Source organism: Pleurodeles waltl, chromosome 11 (genome assembly GCF_031143425.1).
Source record: "Pleurodeles waltl isolate 20211129_DDA chromosome 11, aPleWal1.hap1.20221129, whole genome shotgun sequence".
Classification (NCBI taxonomy): Eukaryota; Metazoa; Chordata; class Amphibia; order Caudata; family Salamandridae; genus Pleurodeles; species Pleurodeles waltl.
In genome coordinates this window covers 944,628,556-944,648,708 of record NC_090450.1, presented here as the reverse complement: position 1 = coordinate 944,648,708, position 20,153 = coordinate 944,628,556, and the positions used below count along the sequence as shown (strand labels likewise).

General features: G+C 42.8%; 2 protein-coding genes across 4 annotated transcripts in view; one reads left to right on the top strand and one right to left on the bottom strand.

Annotated features, from left to right (window-relative positions):
- Positions 1 to 20,153, top strand: part of RSPH14 (radial spoke head 14 homolog) — a 398,766-nt gene that overhangs the window by 162,857 nt on the left and 215,756 nt on the right. The window lies entirely within an intron of this gene.
- Positions 1 to 20,153, bottom strand: part of GNAZ (G protein subunit alpha z) — a 221,802-nt gene that overhangs the window by 84,316 nt on the left and 117,333 nt on the right. The gene's annotated exons all lie outside the window — the stretch shown is intronic.

Genomic DNA, 20,153 nt, shown 5'->3' with positions numbered 1-20,153 from the left:
ATCCCTTTACTCTGTAAATCAATCTTGAATTCATATGTCCATACACTTGAATTTATTCTAAAGATCCATCACACCTCAACACATTCCTATCATAAATACACATGCACATACTGAAATATATAATAGAATACATCTATATACGTATAATAAACCACCCTCAATACACATGCCCTCACTCTGTAAATCGTTGTTAAACTGCGGTCAAGACATGTCCTCACTTCACACACTGAATACATAACGAGTAAACATGTCCAACAACATAAAATACACGTCTGTGCACTGTAAATAGACCTCTGATTACACATGGCCACACACTAACCACACAACCTCGACCCCAGAATATGCCTGATATGTTGTAAATGTATTTTCTGAATACATACTTCCATACACCGGAGATCCGCCCCTGAATACACATGCCCATGTCCTATAAATCGACCCCTGAATACTCCTGTCCTCACAATGTAATTCAACCACCGAATACATTGTTCTATGTTGTAAATGTATCTTGAACGCACATAGCCACACACTGTTATCAGGTATTGGAAGATCTGTTGCCAGCTTTTCAGGAAAAGATAATTCAAGCTTCAGATATTTCCATTATTGAAACGTTCAAGCAGTGGAGGCTGCTTTGTAATAGTAGTGGTAGGGCGGGCGGAGAAGTGGGGCTCAATTAAATAAATAAAGGTTCACTTACCTGTGAATGGGCGCCGCTCCTACTCCGTCTTCTTTTGTTCCTGGCAGCACAGAAGCACACAGGCTTCTAGACTTCCCTAAACCAATCACAACGCTGCTGTCACCGGCATGACAGCAGCGTTGTGATTGGTCTGAGCGGCCTGCTTTTGGAGTCAGACCCTGTGCATGTTCTCCATCCGGCTGTGCAATACAGAAGCGGCGTGTGCACCTATGGTGCACTCAATTCCTCCTCCAGCCCAGCTCATCCCCGCCCTAACCTGGCTTGCACTGAAAAATAAAATAATAATAACACTGCATTATTTTAATTTTATTTTTCCTTTTTTGCTCAGTGGGGTGACGCTCCTCCACCATAGCAGAGCAACCGCCGCTGCGTTCGTGCATTGGTTAACATTTCTAGATACACGTCCACAAAGGTAAACTTAACCTGGATGCAATACTATAAATCTACTTCTTATACACATAGCCTCATACAGCAATTGTCTCCAAACATACACTGTAAAGGTAAGTATGCATGCGTGCAAATGCATACAACTATATGCTGTAAACGTACCCTGAAAACAGACAATAATACCTTGTAAAGGTACCCTGAATACACATGTTCACATATGTAAAATACCACTGAAAAACCATCCACATACTGTGATTTGACAGCTGACTGCGCGTTTCTATACTCCATGTCTACCCTCAATACTTAGCCACACACTGTAAATTTACATTTGGCTAAACAAAAAAACATACACTGTAAAATTTATAGTGAATGAACTCGTGTTTGGTGATGGATTCACAGTGTGTGATCATGTATCTTCAGTCTAGATTCACAAGTTGTGGACATGCCTATTTTGAGATAGATTTAAAGTGAGTAGATATGTATATTTAACACTCAAAGTACAGTGGGCGCGAAATAACTTCCTGATGTTAAATCCACACATTTTTATTGATCTCCCCCAAATGTCAGAAAAGGTTTGACACACGCACTTCAGCGTGCCCCAACGGACGTTTTTCACCTTCAATTACCCTCTGAGCTTCACTTTTGACTCTACCTTAGATCTCGTGCCCCAAATCAACAGCATAGGACAGTCCGCCAACTTCCATCCTTATTCATTCAAGAAAATGACACATTTAACAATTTCCCTCACAGTTGAAATCTGAAGCACATGCCATAACCTCAGTCATACATCAACCAACTGAATGCCGTTTTACTCTCAAAAGCTAGACTTATCACTCCCACTGCAAGTCTGAACACATATCACCAATGTTGAGGAACTTACTGTGACTTCGTATTGAGGCAAGGATCAAACTGAAACCCGCCTGATCGCCTTCAAAGCATTTCACTTTAAGAAACCTTCACACCTTACCAAAATTCTAAATATCTCTGGAGTAGCTCTGGAGTAGAATGTGATCTTTGCAGCAAGGCCTCAATTCTATTTGAAACTAAGAGATTCAAAACCACTGAAATGCAAACCAGTCCTTTTCAAGTGCAGCAAACAACCTCCGGAAATCGCTCCATCTCAACATAAGAACTGCTTCCAAGCTTCTCTCTTTAACAAACGCCTTGAAAACTTACCTTCTTCGACTTCACCTGAGTTCCACCTGAGTCCCTACCTTCTTGCCTTTCCGCATAGCTCTTCCCTCTTTAGACCTCAGGATTCTCCGTACTATTGCTGTTAATGCAGCTTGTTGATGTTTTACATTCTTTAAATTTTCTTGTTATTTGCAAAGCGCACCAATATCACCTGGCATGGTAGTGCTATAAAAAAGTAATGAATAATGTATGTTCAGTTTTGATTTACAGTGTGTGGGCACCTATTCAGAATAGATGCTCCGTGTGTTCATACATCTATTCGAGGTTGATGCACTAGAGGGGCATGTGTTTGGTGTCAGAATTACAGTGTGCGGTCATGTATCTACAGGATAGATTCACAGCGCCTGTAATCCTTCCATGTTTTTGCAGTCGCAAACACTGTGAATCGGAGCTTTAAACCACAAAGGAGAGGGTGCTTCATATGCACTAATTCCATTTTAGACGTCTGTACAGTTTTGCAACTTCCTAAAATGAGATTGTGACTGGATACCAGTTTGGTATTTGGAAGGGAGTTGCTGTGAGCTTCCCTTTCAATTATTGATTTGGTATAAAATGTGTCCATGGTTTATGACCATAGTTCCAGTTGCAAATAATTGAAAAGTTGCAGACACCCAAGTTGGGATGGTAACTAAGTCGCAAGTGCGAATGGTTCCTCTTTTGGATTCTTTCCTCTTTGAGACTTTTTGTAAAAGTTTCCAGGGACTTAAATACTGGTTCAGGGGACCACTGCCAACTCTCAGTGAAACTTTTAAAACTTCTTTCTAAAAGCAGTCCTGTTTACTTTGTGCTAAATGGACTGCTTTAAAAACATTTTTATTTAAAACAATCTCAGACATAGTCATCAGCTGACTCTTGCAGGCCAGCATCCCATAATTCCGTACAATTGGAGTGAGTCAGAATTTGCGATCTATCTCATGAATATTAATAAGATAGTTCAAACTGCGACACACTCTGATTTGGAATGTTATGAACCAACCTATAAATATATAGGTAGGCTTCCAAAATTTGATACGTGTTGCAAACAGACTAGTCGCAAATTGGGACTGCTTTTTGCAACTTATATAATCATACACATGACCTTTCCTTCTCATATAGACCACGTTCCCTTGAGGGGAACGGTATTCAGAATAATCATTTTCATTACACCACTGATATCTTTCTTCTTATATACAGTCACTTGAGGGTGGGACTTATATAGTGTGATCACTTCCAATACACCACTGATATCTGAGGGTCAGATGTACTTTTCCACTAGTCACAATTAATGGTTGGACTACTTAGTTAATGTGATCACTTAGTTTACATCACCAATATCTTAGGGTCTGATGTACTTTTCCACTAGTCACATTTTGCAACCATTATTTTTGTGACTGGTGTGAAATTTTGCAAATCAACCATGTAACACCATTAAATAGGTCAGTTAGCAAATTCTCAATTCACATTAAGTTGCAATCCGAATTAAATAATTAATATTCATTAGGTAGGTTACAAATGCGACCCAATCTGATTGGCCAAATCTCAGGAATGGTGCTTGCAAGGGTCAGCAGACCTCCATGTTTGTGATTCCTTTTAAATAAAATACATTGTTTTAAAGCAGCCTGTTTTTCTCACAGAATGTGGGGTTGGTTTAAAAAAAACAAAATCTTTAAAAAAAAAGTTTCTCTGAGAATTCCGGTCCCACACCTTTCATCCATATGGTACCAATTCACAATCCAGAGGGGATGCTCACAACATGCCACTTCCAATTTGTGATTCGGTAATCATTCATAATGTAGTTGGTAAAAGTTTACCAACTACTTAAATGGGATTTGTAGACAAGAGACACAAATGCTTCTATTTTGCGAATCTGCTCTTACTTCAAGCTCGAAATAGCACTCAGAATGTGCTGAGTTCAAACTGGTAATGCAGGGCCTCATTAACTTTATCGGACATAATTAACTTTGTTGCTCAATAAGTGGACCATGTCTCTTTGACCTGTTACCATGCACAAAACCTTCTCAGACAATGCAGTAAAATCCCTAGGATCACACTTGACTACTAGTAAAGTTTACAGGAAAATAATTGAACCAATGCTGGAAAGAAATAAACATTCTTTAAAATGTGATAATTTCTTACATAGTCAGGTGACGTTCTAAGCACATAACATTTGCGATCGATGGGAGCCTTCGGAGTCAACTCACATTCTGTTTGAGGTCTGTTGTTGGTGCTGGTAATCTTGACCTCAAGGTGCTTGGCTTCGTCCTCTTCATAATATTTGAATAACCATTCTTTCCTCTCTTGCTAGAAACTAGATACCTTATACAATTATGTTGTCCCTCCTCCTGCCCTCGGAACCGTGGACCTAAAACGTTTGCTACCGGAGCCCTCTAACTTTGAGAATTCTCATTGTTCCATCATCCTACCCCTTACCCCACCACCCTCACACTTCTCCATACTGCTGTTTTCACGTGCTATGAAAGCCTCTTACTTTGTCATTTAATTGACTTTATAACCATAAGTATGAATTCGCTCCACTTGCTCTGCAATCAATGTTTTAAAGTGTTCTAAGCCAAAAGAAGACCTGTCATATCTGTTTTCTTCCAAGGGACTCATTAAAGTGCTTGCTCTCAATAGTAGAGTTTTTAACTATTTGCAACAGTGGGATCAGTTCACACTGTCAACACACTAGAGCAGCTTACGGGGTAGGCACTGTTATGGAAACGCAAAGCAGAAAATCATCACAATTTCTCTTGGGCTAGGGTGCCTAATTCTTGTTGTTTTTGTAGGTGAAACACGCTTTTTCGTACCGTTTTTCACTTCTGACCTACTCCTTTTAGCTGCTGACTTTTGTCTAATTACAGAGCCATTCCCTTCTTTGCCATGATCATCATTACTTCAGACTCTTTTGCAGCTTTGCGGTCTCTGTCCATCTTCTGAGGAAGGTTCTATAGTAATGCATTCAGTCTTCTAGTCTTAAAATGAATGTTATACACTTTTCCCTACTTATCTTTTGTTCTGTTAGATGGGATGGCGGCTCCCCTTGAAGTCTTCCCAATTTATCTTCAGTTAAGAGCTCATTTTCCCTTCACACTGGTCTTTGTTGTACAATTGTTATCCTTTCTACCTGAAATCCCACTTCATTGCTCCAGGCTTTACTCAGATGCACATATGTATTCCATACTCCTCTGACCTAGGCACCAACAGGATGCTTTGGTTCCTCTAAACTTTTCCTCCTCTTGTTAATTTTCAGCATGTAATGTCCAACTGTCTCCTCTTTAGGCTTTGCGGACGGTCACCATGCAGCTGTGTAAGCACTATTAAGAGGTGCTTGTGTTGCTGGATCAAGTGGATATTCTTGTTCCGCCACTCTTACCTGGATCATTACGGGGAGATATCCTTCATTGTTCTGCAACTGAGATCTACCAAAATCTTGCAAGAAGCTGTGATTTGTTCAAACCAAGCACAGCAAATGACTACATGGAGTGCTGAGTTTTCATATAATGTCATCAGCGACTGTAACAAAAGAGTCCTAGATAGCCCTTATTATAAGTGGCCATTGTTGGATGTGATGATTATTGCATCCAACAGAATCGGACACTGTGGTGTTCGGAATTTATCGAATGTCATAATTATCATGCATACACATTTTTACCATAGAGTGGTACGCAAAGTGGATTTTGGTGCTCACTCACCAAAGTCTGCAAGTCCCAGTAACTTCCAGCTGGTTTGACCTGCCATAATTTAACAAGGATGAAAGTTTTATTGCACTAATAACTAATGATAAACATCACATCACTTATAGTTGCGATCCCTATGCAAACAGGTGTTGCACCGGCATCACAACTTATTGGGCTACTCATAATGAGGGTCATACTGTCACTGCCAGTGGTGTGCTGAGAATATCTGCTGGGGTTGCAGCTTTGTTGTCATTAAGCTCCATGCTTAGGTCAGGCACGTATTTTCCCCAACGTTGAATCTAGTCAAGGACACTGAAGATGAAAGATCACTTTTGTCCAAGCCCCTTGCACAAAGCATTCACATCACTCAAGTTATTTTACTGGGTGAGTATGGTGCATCGCAGAACGTGATGTCCGTGGCAACGTTGCTATTGTAAATTGAATAATATGACCTCTGGAACTGTGGGTAATGCAGTCTTTATCATTCCCTCTTCTCCAGCTGCTGGTCTACAGAGGCTGTCTTGGCTAGTTTATCTGCTAAAGGATGCACTGCTTTGGTTATTGCTAGCCTGAGGAAAACACAGAAGTGGGGGGGATGCAATGCTTGATTTAATCTCAGCCACTCAAGCCAGATTCCAGTCAGTCACTTTATGCTCACTATGCCACCTCAGATGGAAACCAGCTATATACAAATCTGCCTCAGTCCTGTTCCAACAGGAACAGTTCAGCCCTCAATGTCAAGCTACGTCCTCTAGGAATCCAGTTGTAAATTACTGAAGATGCCCAACATCTTGAAATCTCTGTCTGTGGTTGCTAGTACTCTGGTTCAGATGGGAACTGATGCAGCAGGACTTCCAGACTGGCATGTATATGACTGTTTACTATTTGAGGCGGTCTGGTGGGTAAAAACACGATGGACTGGGACGTTGTTCAAAATAGTTACCAGAGGCTGAGGTTAAATCAAGCATTCCACCCATCACTTCTGTGTATTTTTCAGTGATAACTACCAACCAGGCATGGCTCCTCTGTATGGGCGGAGATGCGTCGCCCCCCCCCCCCCCTCCCCACCAGCAGCCACTGCTGCAAATCCTTTTACATGGAAAGCATAATAAACTCTTTTTATTATGCTTTCCATGTAAAAGGGGCGGGGCATTGGGGTGACAAGCTGCGGGGAGTGCACTGTGCAATCCCCTCAGAGCGCATGTGTGTTTTGCCGGCCGTCTCGGGCTGGCCAAACACACATGCGCACAGGGCTCTCTCCAGGCCAGCCACACAGTTGCCGGACTAGAGAGAGCAGTGTCAGGATTGCCACAGGGCATGCTGGGAGCCTGTGCCTGCAGCAGCGATGGGAGAGGAGCGCAGCGGCAAAGCAGGTACGTTTAAAAAAAAAACCTATTTTTAAATTATTTCTTTCCCACGCTCTCCGCCCCCCCCGCACACCCATGCCCTGCCCAGCCCCAGCTCTCCTGTACCAACAGCAGTTCTAATAAAGTGGAGTCGTCCAGGGCAAAGCTCACACAATGATGTGCAGCAGGAATTTAAGAGTCGATGGTTGGAGAATGGGCACTCTAAATGATGAGCTAGTGTTAGCAGGTGTGTCGAGCTCAGCTTGTAAAAAGTTCATACTTTATGGGCCACCAATTCTAGGGATCAGTACTAAGCACTTTGTGCCTCATTTAGATCTTGGCAGACGAGTTACTCTGTCACAACGGTAACGGATTTCCCATCCACTGAAATATAAACCCCATAATATCCCATGGGATTTATATTTCGGTTGATGAGATATCTGTCACTATTGTGATTAAGTAACTCGTCCACCAAGATCCAAATCAGGCCATTTGTCTGCAATGCTTGCTTGGACCCTAAGCTGCCCTTCACATACCAGTAAGAAAAACACTACTGAGACTGAATGACACTTGCCACATTTCCCCGCGCAGCTGACATAATCCCAGGCCTTGGCACAGCTCTTTCCTTTCAATTAAGATCAGGATTAAACTATTGTAACATATCATGAGCAGGTTGCTGCTCATAGCCTGTTGTTGGGCACCTCAGGCAGCATGTCACGTGGCGTATTTCTTATGTGATGCGGACACTTTTTCATAGCGCTGATGCAACGCCTTGGCATAGGTCTGGAACTATCATTGCCAGGACACATCGATTCAGCGCTGAAGCCTCCATCTCAATGCACTACCCAGGGACATGCAATCAGGAGGGCACATGCAGGGCGCCAAGAGAACCAAGCAGTGAGTAGGTGTTGCATGAGCCCGATTGTTGCCGCTCTGTAAACCCCCATACACCTCCACAAATTGTGAATCTACCTCTGGATACAGAAGTCCACACACTGTAAATCTCTCAGTGAATACACATCTCCACACTTTGAAGGCAAGTGGCTTCACATAGGTGCTCAAATACTGTAAGTGTATCTAAATACACATGTCCAAAAGATATACATCGGTTTCTACATACAATCCAAGCAGTTTATCAGTTTCTGTACAGTCATGTCTGCACACGGTAAACCCACATGACCTCACAATGTAGATACATAAAGTTTATTGTGCAATAAATTAAAACCGTTACAACTTACATAACAAATGCTATAGATAACTTATTAGCTTACACTTAAAAGCAGTGATACAGTTAAATCGTGGACGTTCCCGCGCAAACTTTCCTCATAGACTAAAGAAAGGATTAGAGACATGCTGAGACGATTATACACCAACTGAGAAATGCATCACGTAATGGCCGCATTACACATCCCATAAAACCAAACGCCGCCAGGCAAAGAATGTCAAACACTCTTAAATATCATGTTAAAAATGCATCCTGACCATAAGTACATTCAAGTAGAGAACATTTCCAGTTAAACTAATCTTTATGCAAACTAAGTTGCCCCAGTTAGAATAAATTAGCAGAAATATAAAGAAACAAGCTTGGAGCCTACAAATGTCCTTAACTGTCACCAACCGAGCTAAAGAGCAAAGTGCTTTCGTGATGAGGTTTAATAACAGGAGCTAAACACCCTTTCTTATGCGGTCAGCACTGCCCAGTGGGACCACCGGAGTCGTTCGACCGATGGAAACAGTGACATCTTCAGATCTGGTGTTATTTAAAAATCTGGACATTAATTGGCACGAGTTACTCTTCAAACAGATTTGTGTAGCCTTAGAACACCGCCATAGTCCTTGTTTGCGGAACATTGGAAGTAACCAGTTCGCCTATGATGCCCGTAGGATCCTGCAGGTGCAGGCCACATGGACTAAGGTCTCCTTGTCCATACTACACTGGTGGCATGATGACTGATGGTGACTGATGATGGTGACTGATCCATGCTCCACTTAAGGGACCCAAATGATATGCTTCGAGATGGATGCAGCCAAGCCTAAGCCGTGCCAGTCGTTTCTTTCTATGGCCAAGGGAAGTTGTTTTACTACAATAACCTAGTCAAGTCAAAACATCGTATAGATTTTCTAGTACTTCGGCATGGGCCAGCTTGTGAAGTTCGCATCCATCTTGTTCTATTGATATTATCATTGCCATTTTCATCAGAGCCTTGGAAAGCTGTTTAACTGGAATATTGCTTTCCCATAGATCTTGTGCTTTCACGCACCGAATTGTCTCCTGTAAATAGGCGTTCCAGGGAATGTTGCCTTTTTCACAATCTCCCATACAATATAAATCTAACTCTGATTCAGCTTTTCAAACACTAAATCTTCCCTGAATGCAACATGTTAATGCATTGTAAATCAACTGCAAATGCACGTCTACAAACCGTAAAAGTGCCTCGACATACTGTAAATTTGCAGCGGAAATAACACAATAAATCTTGCTGACGTAAGTGTCCACACGCTGAAAATATGCCACGAAGGCACTTTACATACACTGTAAACCTGCCCACGGTGCATACTGCCCACGCACCGGAAAGCTGCTCTGCACACTCTCGACACACTGTAAATTTACTGCTAAATACTCTCGTCCACCCACAATTAATATTCCATTAACAAGTGTCCACACCCTGTGGAACTATACGGAAGAAACATTTCCTCGCTGTTGAATTTACTGAGAAGACACATGCCCACACATTGTACATTTGCCACATAGACACCTTTCGAGACCCTGTACATCTGCCCTGAAAACACATGTAGGCACAATGTAAATCTACCGAGAAAACATATCCCACATTGCGTAAATTTGTCTTCGGGGCAGATTTACAATCTGTAGATCTACCCTGACTACATATTTCCGCAGTCTGTAAATATACCCTGAAGACACATCTGCAAACTCTGCTAATCTGCAATGAATACAAATGTTTGCACATTGTCAATCTACCCAGAAGACTCATTCCCTCACACTGTAAGTCCACCCTGAAGGAGCATATCCAGAGATTATAAAGCTACCCAGAATATACATGTCCACGCCCTGTAAAACTACCCTGACCACACATGTCAACACCCTGTAAATCTATCCTGACGACGCATGTAAGCACACTGTAAATCTACCAGGAAAGCATACTTCCACGACCTGTAAATCTACAGACTAAACATGCACACACCCAGTAAATCTACCTCAGAGACACCTGCACTTTGTAAATCTACCCTGAAAACACATTTCTACACCCTGAAAAGTACACCCTGAAGGCACTTGTCCAGAAACTACAAATCTACCATGAACATACATGTCCACGCTGTGTAAATCTACCCTCACCACACACGTCCACACCCTTTAAATCTATCCTGGCGACACATGTTACCACACTGTAAATATACCATGAAGGCACATTTCCACAACCTGTTAATCTACGGACTACATATATACACACCCTGTAAATCTACCCTGAAGACATGCCTGCACTGTATAAATCTACCCTGAAGACACATTTCCACACCCTGTAAATTTATCCTGACCACACTAGTCCACAAACTGGAAATCTACTGTGAAGACACATTTCTACACCCTGTAAATCTAACCAAATCAGACATTTCTACGTCCTGTAGATCTACCCTGAAGACATATGGTGGCATACTGTAAATCTACCGTGAAAACGTGTGCACACTGTAAATCTACCCTGAAGAGACATACCTCAACCTCTAAATCTACAGGATACACATGTACACATATGGTAATTTTACCCGGAAGACACATCTGCACTGTATAAATGTATTCTTAACACACATTTCCACACCCTGTAAATCTACCCTGAAGGCACATGTTCAGATTGTAAATTTACCCTGAAGACACATCTGCAGACATTTTAAATCTATCATGAAGACACATGTTCACACCCTGACCCTGTAAAGTAACCTGTTATACACATATACACATCCACATCCTGCAGATATACCCTGAAGACACACCCACACCATAAATCCACTCTGACTACACATGTCAATCTACACTGAAGACACACCTCCGCACATTATAACGAATACACATAGCCACATGGCTACACATGTCTAAACCCTGTAAATGTATCTAGCAGACACATGGCCACACACTGTAAATCTACTCTGAATACACATGTCCACACCCAGAAAATCTATCCTTAAAATATATCAAGACACTGTAAATCTACAAGTCCAAACATTGAAAGTCTACTTCGAAGGCACATGTCAAGACACTGTAAATCTACCCTGAAGACATTGATAGACACTGTAAATCTGTCCTAATACACACCCCCACGCCCTGTACATCTATCCTGAAGTCTCAAGCTCAAACACTATAAATCTTCCCTGAATAAATATGTCCACACCCTGTAAATCTTTCCTGGTGACACATTTCCACCCCCCACGCCCTCCAACCTGCCACAATTCTCGAATCAAACAAAGCTGCCATCTCTGGTGCCACCGGTTTGTTGAATAACAACAAGGACATTTTCCTTGAAACTCTGAGCTTCAAAGAACCTCGCAACATACCTTAGGGAATGGCTCTTGGATCTCACAGTTATCTTCACTCTCACTGGGGAAAGAACCACCATTCATACATTTCAGAAGATGTTTAAATATCTTCATTTTAATAGATTCCTTACTGATGTGTTCTTATTCAAGTCTACTCTTCTCCAAATTCACAAAGACCTTGCATGGCATACATAGACTTCTATTCAGCAATGCCAATAAATATGAGGCCAGCCATTCTCTTTAGACTACTGTAGATAACTTCGCTATGCTTTAATGTGCAATCCAATGATAGGGCTGACTTCTCTCCTAAATAGAACCCTGACTGTGTATGCACTTAGAATGAAATATGTATCTTACCTGAAATATCCCGACCGCTATTTATTTATGTATTTAACTAGTGTTTTAGCAAAGTGATAACACTGCTTTTGATTTAGTTTCAAATTCTTTGGGAGACAGAGAGTAAAGAGCATGAACAAAGGTAGTCATGCTATTCACAGACATGATTAACCATAAGTTTAGGAAGTCATCTTTACATATTAGGATTTTATGCTGGTGAAGCCTTGATGCCTCCAAAGAGACGTTCCACCTTAGACATGCAGACCTCTTTTCCACGCTTAGTTGAAAAGTCTTGCAAGCTCATAAAAAGGTCCTTTGCCGACCATGACCTATCCCTGAGATGCATGTTTGCACTTTTATATTGCATCCCTGTTATATTTTCCATGCAATATGATTGCTGTACTCCAAATGAAGTCCACCTTGTAACATGGACGTCATTTAGGGGTCGCCAGGAGTCGTGGGTGCGACCCCTAGCTTGCCCTTTGCGACCCCTGGCACTGCCTTTGCGACCTCTGGCCTCAGACGTGGCTAATTCAGTTTCAGGAACACAGCAGCAGCTCCTCCTTATGGACGTTCATCCGGGGCTCCGCCCTCCTTGTTTTCCGTCAATTTTCTATCACGCTAATAGTGAATAATGGTATATTATTCATTATTGGTCTAATAAAAATGGAGTGCAGTTAGCTGAAATATGCCCTTCCATGGCAGCTGAGGTAAGTAAAAAATGCTTTTAAGTGTATGTTGTGTGCGTGTTTGCGGGTGAGTGTGTTTATGTGTGAGAGAGAGAGTGTATAAGTGTGAAATGTGTGTGTATGTTTAAGTATGTGTGTGTGTGTGTGAAAGTGAAGGTTAAAGGGCATGTGATGTCACTTCTGCTACCCCTGGCATTTTGGTGAATTGACATCCATGCCTTGTAAGCATGAATGCACAAGGACTTAAGATGTGCCCCTCTTGCTTTACTCATAACTGCTGCTGACCTCGTACCTGTTCAGTGCTCTGATGGCCACCTGGGTGGTTTGTGACCAGAACTGGAACAGACCCCTACGAGACCTCGCCTAATTCCCTTGAGCCCTGAATCACCTGCTTGTCCAAGTGATAATGTGTTTTTGGAAGCTTGCCAGACTATCACATAGTTCACAAGGCAAAGTTCTCCGGACCGTCTGTTTCTATTACTTATTATTATTTTAAAAGATAAATAGGGATGGGGAGGCTACTGGAGACCCGCACTTAGCTTCTGCCTTCTCTTACATCATACTATTGTTAAAAATTCAGTGTGGACTGTGGACTGGTTCAAGTACATCCATCAATGGTATGCTAATTCTCTCCTTTAATAACAGCACTAAGCTTACTAGAACTTCAGACCAAGCTTGCGGAACTTACAGACTCATTACAAGGCTGGCGGTCCTAGGACCACCAGTCCCGGGTGGCGGTCGGATTGCCACGGCTGTGGTGGTCCGACCGCCACATTGCAACGTTAGCGGGACCCACCTAAAGACTGCCATCTCCACAAGGAATATGGTTCCCGACGTGTTGATGGCGGTTGGGCTTGTAACCAGCCAGGGATGCGCTGAACTCAGCACCACCTGGCTGATTACAACCCCACTTTCTGCCAGCCTTTACATGGTGGGGTCCCAGCCATGAAAGGCTGGCGGAAAGGCTGTGCCAGGGGCCACAAGGGGCCACTGCACTGCTCATGGCATGGGCAGTGCAGGGGCCCCCTGCCCAGCACCATCGGAATACGCAATGTCTGCTTTGCAGACAGTGCACATTCCGAGGGTGCTGGAGTGCTAGGATATTGGCCTCGGCTCCCACAGAGGAGCCGAGGTCAATATCCTAGCACTGTTCCCACTTGTCTGCCTGGCGAGAACACGCATTACAATGTTCCTGCCGGGCAGCCCGGCGGGAACATTGTAGTACGCTCAGGGGGATGTCACCGCCATGGTGGTAGTGTCCTCCCCGTGAGTTTGGCAGTCCCGCGGGGGGCTGCCAAACTCACAATGAGGCCCTTAGAATGTAATAATTTTTTTATCATGTCGAGATCAGTAAGTATATAACAGAAGGCTTACGCTCTGCAATTCAATAGATTTCCTTGCTATTATAGTTAGCGTACCGCAAGCTAGGTGGCAGTTCCAGCGCCAGTGCTGAGCGGGAAGTAGCTTGGTCAGAGGATGGCAATATGGCAAGGGAGTAGAAAACCAAGAAGAGACCTGTAGGGACCCTTCCCTCCCCCACCTGAAAATTATTTATCATGCTGTTTATGGGGCAAACAGCAAATTGTTGGGATTGGAAACAACATTGACAACGGAATATGTGCGAGTTTTCGAAAATTAAGGGGGGGCAGACACAAGACCACAGTATGTAGGTCAGAATCCTTTTAGAAGGCAAAATAGCTCAGAGAGTTAAGTTTGCTGCTGACATCTGTGTGTGGCCTGCAGGTTAGAAATCGAATCCAAGTAAGGCCTTTTATCCTACCAAGGTCCACAACGTATGTACCATTATCTTGGGTATTAGCAACCCCTGTTTTTACAGTCCTTTGAATCATCACCGTAGGTACGAAGGAAAGTAACATATTTTCTGTGAATATCATACAATGCAGGCTGCCCCCTTCTTGTCGCTGCTGAATATCCCCACTGTGGGACTGCAGGACTGTCAACAGCCTGTCCCTCACTGCTTCACATCTACACTCTCCTCTCTACTTGTCTACCTTCATCCATTACTTTTGAGTGCTGTGGACCACCACGGAATCATTACTGGAATCCAGAGACCCTCCTTGATTCATTATTGGAAGCCATGGACCCCACAGCCTAAACAATTTGTATGATTTGAACCTCAAGACAGTATATAAAAATGCAAACACATGTATGCACCAATCAAAAGCAATATTGGAGTATCTAGTTTAATTCACAATCAAATTTGGAAAACTTTTCAAATTTTCAATTTGGTCTAATTGTTTATGTAGTTTTATGAATTTGAATGTATTCATTGAATGTTTTTTTTTTTTTGTAAAACTGTTGTTGTGGACCCCCTGAAGAGGCCGCGCAGACCCCCGGGGGTCCACGGACGCCAGGTTAAGAACCACTGCATTACACCTTTGTCTTGTAAGTTCTTCCAGCCTGTGTAGGAGAGCCGACAATGCTCTGTGCTAGGCAGCTCTGCATTCACGGCATTGCTTGGCCATTGCTCCCAGTCAAAGCTTGAGCTGATGGCTGTAGCGCAGATTGCATGCTTTATCTAACAGAGATATGCAGCCTCTACTGTGCTGCTGTCTGAAAGTGACTGATGTCCACTAGGGTAAAGGAAATTGTGTTGCTGAATCCCTAACCACAGATCTCAGAGTAATTGATTTTATTAAACACTGTCAGGATTCAGGTAATAGAAAGAAACGGACACTAGTTCCTACTAGTTCCTGCCTCTAGGCCAGTCTGTATCTACCCTGAAGTGCTTGAGGGAGAGGGTGAGGTCTGGCACTGACTCTAGGGGCATTCACTGCAGATACCCTGCAGGCCCCTCTTCGTCCGCAGGGGTACTCTGATGTGCTGGTCTGGCCACGAGATGAGGGGATGCTTGCAGCCATTCCATAGTTTTCAGTGGTTACATCTGCATCAGGTCATCCTACCATCCTAGAGGGCCTATCTACCAGAACTCTGGTTAAAAATTCAAATTTGTTAATTCGAATGTACATAGCCTCTGGGTAATACATTATACTTTTTAAGCTAAAATTATTTTTGGTGGTATTTTTTAAAAGGGGTTCATAAATTCACTTTCCTTCCCTATTATTTTGTTGTCACTGCTTCATTACCAGCTTTTTTTTACCCATTTTTTTTTTACCCTTTTCATTCCACAGACTGGCTTATCATATGACTGACCCTCATGCCCCGGCTAGCTGGTCAAATATTTTGTGTGCACTATTTTTGGGCATATGCGCATATTGGAACTAGGTGAATATTGAGCTTATCATTTCAGTTTTTCCTTTTAAAATATGTAGGTCTGGATTTTCTGTGTTGTTACCAATTATTTAAAATGTACATAGAGCGGGCTTTGGCTCTACCCGGAAGACCATATTTCTCTCACCTTGTGCTGTTGGTTGTTTGGTGTATCATTACGCCTTCTGAGAAGTGCTTCCTTTGGAATACTCGAGGGGCTATTTTATATCTGGAAAGTACACTCAATCATCACACTGCTCACCACATTCCAGTCTTTATCTCCTTAATGAGTTATATACAGAATCCATCCCCTGTGCTAATTTTTCCCAGCATTGGCAAAGGCGGTACGGCAGCCTTTAATGTGACAAAGAGCGTTGGTGCATGCAACATACCTAAACAGCATTTGCAAATGCTTATGTTTACATGCATTAACACATTACAGAAAGACCTACAGGCGTTGGTAATGTCTGATGTCCATTATTCACTGTATATAATCAAAACGAACCCTGACACTTCAATCCTTATTAATCCTACCTAGCAGAACCTAGACAGAGGTAGCACAGAGCACCCTGAAAGTGTAGTCAGACCTCCACTGCCTAGCACATCTACGCCAGGCTAAACATGTATCTACTTCTCTATCCAAATGTAGGTGGCATATTTGTGTACAACTAGTTTCACTTTTTTCTTCCCAAAGGCACTTTCTGTCCACCAATCACACAATCATTCATTTACAGCATTTAAGAGGGAAGCCTTTTTTGGGCTGTTGGATTTTCTCCAATGTTACATTATAATATGTTGTGTTTTGCACTGCTTCATCCAGAAGTTAAAATATAGTGTAAACAATGCATTGAACCCTATGCTACTGTCACAAGTTGGCACGTTTCTTCATGCTATTGAACAGGTTATCCAGTTAGCACACATGTAGTGTACTCGCACATAAAATAAGCCATATATAATATTTAGGTTTGCTTAAATTCACGTTCTTCAAGCATTATTATCAGTTAAACTGATGTTTATCGCCACAAAATAGTGTTCACGAAATTGTGTACAGAACATACATTAAAAAGAATGATGATCCCTGTATTTAACAGAATATGGGAATTTTTAACTTTATGGTTGGTTTATAGTCTTAGTCTCCTTGAGTTGACCGGTGTGTGTTTGAATGTGTCAGGAAGAGTTTATATCTAGCAGAGGGTTATTGAAGGTGTTTTAGATTCAGAATCAATCTGGTCTTAAAATGTGTTTACGTCCCTGGATTGCCAGTACATTTTAACCATTCGCCATCCTCCTGTAGAGTCTTCATCAGGACTGGGTCGGGATCTTTTCGAAGGTGTGGCTGCTCATCATTGCAGTAGCTTTAAGAGTATTTCTCTGCAAGCTAAATTGCTTGTAAAAGCAGCAGTCCCTTTGGTCTTTAAAAACAGGCCTATCCCATCATAATCAGTCTTATCTTTTGTCCATGTCATTGATTCTGCGGCCTACTAAAATGCTGCACGCAATGTAGCAGGTCCACTCGGGCATCTGCAGATGTCTACATAGCCTTTGAGTTCCATATGGGCTTAAGACAGCACCATGATGCTAACTTATTGTTTGTGTCACTGCTGAATGACTTGATATTATGAGTGTGTCAGCCTTGATGTTATTAGACCTGTCATCTGACCTGACTTTGACATTGTCAGACCCTAGAGCCAAAGGACAGAAAGGGGCCAATGTGCCTAAACCATGGTAGTTGAGGTTGTTTGCCACAGGTGTCCTGGGGTATATCCTACTATGGTTCTGCAACTGGAGAAAGTACAGCTCTTTCCACACTTGACTCTCAGGGTAGCATGGATGAGCAGGCACCGGCTTCTCATAGAGGTAGTGTGGGGGACAGGGGCTCAGAACTCAACAGTAAACCAACAGACATGTCCATCCCATTGATTACCTTTTATGTAAAAGAAAAGTCATTTAATCTCACATCAAAACTAAATACTACGCAGGTCAATAGAAATGCAATGGAGGGTTGTAACCTAGGTCATTTTTATCATTGAGGCGCTACTCCCACTTCCTTCTACTCTCTCCCCAGTATGGTTAGGATCAAATCACAATAGCCTCTAACACACAGTAAGCAAAGGCATTGATTAGGCACAGGTGCAGATGGCACCAAATCCTCATACTGGTCATCTTCGCAGCTCAGATCAATGTATTTTACCTCTTTCCTGTACTTGGCAAAATTGTCAAGCCTACTGCCTGTGCGTGTTGCTCTCTGGTCCCAGGTACTGACTAAACTTTGCATGTACCTGCTGGTGATTGCTGCAGTCCTAATAGTGCAACAGACACGGTTTGCGCTCCTGACCTCACAGCGGTAGCACTTCTTCTGCAGATGCTACAATAACAATGGAGGGACAAGCCTGTATGGCAGCAGTTGTCTTTGGCAGCCTTCTTGACTGGTTACAGACCTGTGCTAACACTCGGCAGATGCAGCCTCCAGGTGAAGTCATCCATGGTGGTGTGTTTTTGAGTTTTGCGGTCCCTGGGCCTGTAAGGGCCTTCTGCTTTAGCAGCAACATGGCTTCACTTCTTGATGTTGCAGTAGCAGCATCAATCTTTCAAGCTTACAGGAGGTTGTTGAGCGAGATTGGTATTTGGTCTTAAAAAAATCTTAATGCACCTCACGCAGGAACTTCTGAGAGCGGTTCGGGGAGCCCTTAATAGCACAGATCACTAATGGGTTTGCTCTCTGTAATAGCCAACTGCCCCCTCACCTCTGGGAGACTGACTGTCAGGCAGACGCTAGGCCTGGTTACACAGCAGCTCCATAAGTACTCAGTGGAACACTCCCTTCCTTGGTCAAGAATTTGGACCTGGAACAAAGTTGGGTGATTTGGGCCACATTTAGACACATTTTCAACAAAGGGGGTGTGGATCTACTGTCTGAGGTTCCAGAACTGTTTTGGGATCGTGCACATTCATATGACATTTTCTGGCAGCCTTGGTAAACTCAACCTTTGTATATAATATGGGCTCGCACGGCAAGGAGCAACAGGCTGACTCCAAACAGGAATATTCAAAATAAAGGCACATTGAAGTGTGAGCTCTCTGCCCCTTCCTAAAGCAGTAATCAGAGACAACTTGAATAACATAAACTGCAGTCCTACTCTTCACCCCTGCTATTTACCAAATGGCAGTACTCTGGAAGAACTAATGAACAGCCCATTGATAAGGTTTTTCCTGAATTTCTAAAGGTAGCCCTGTCTACACCCTCTCTCATTTCAGTGTCTGGGTTTTCAGACTCTAGACACAGGAATCCAGATAATAGACTTGCACTGGCTGGGGAAGCTCTTCTAATCCTCCAACTTGTGTCATGCTAAACCACGGGCATCCAAAACGGATCTCACTGGCCGCAGTACTCAGACTTACATAACACTCAGTACCCTTCTGCCATGTGTGTGCTACACTCACTGCACATAACATACGCACATTCAACATTCACCTGGGATGTTAGCACAAGGTTTTGGGTTTCACATAACAGTGAACTTTACATGTGATGGGCCAGTGGCACTTTACATGTGATGGGCCAGTAGACTTGACTCTCTTTTGCACAGAGACAAGGGTCTGGTCCCACCACTGATTAACAGAACATGATACTCTGTGACCACTGCTTTAGTCCAGCCCTCTATTAGGATATTCTTGGTGCTTTCCTCCAGGTCCCAGAACATGTTCTGGGCGTCACAAAGCCTACTTTGATTTTCTTCTAGAAGACCTGTATAGTTCTAATGTAGTTTGGTTTCTGTAGAGTTTTTAGTGCTAGCATTAGGAACCTGTCTTGAAACAGAGTGTGCTACATTACAACTTACCTGATGTAACATAAAGTACTCCATCTTCCAATTCTGGTCTCAGTGTGAACACCTGACTCAGCCCTAGTTTTAGTTTAGCCAAGTCTAAATTTGGGCCTTACCGATACTGTTTTCACATTTCCCAGATTTGCCTTACAAACTGTAGCCAACATGAAGCTGTTTTATACAGCAAATGTGATTGACATGCAGATCACTTGTTTAAGTGCTGAAGGTGAGCCTTTTGCTCTTTTTGAAGGAGC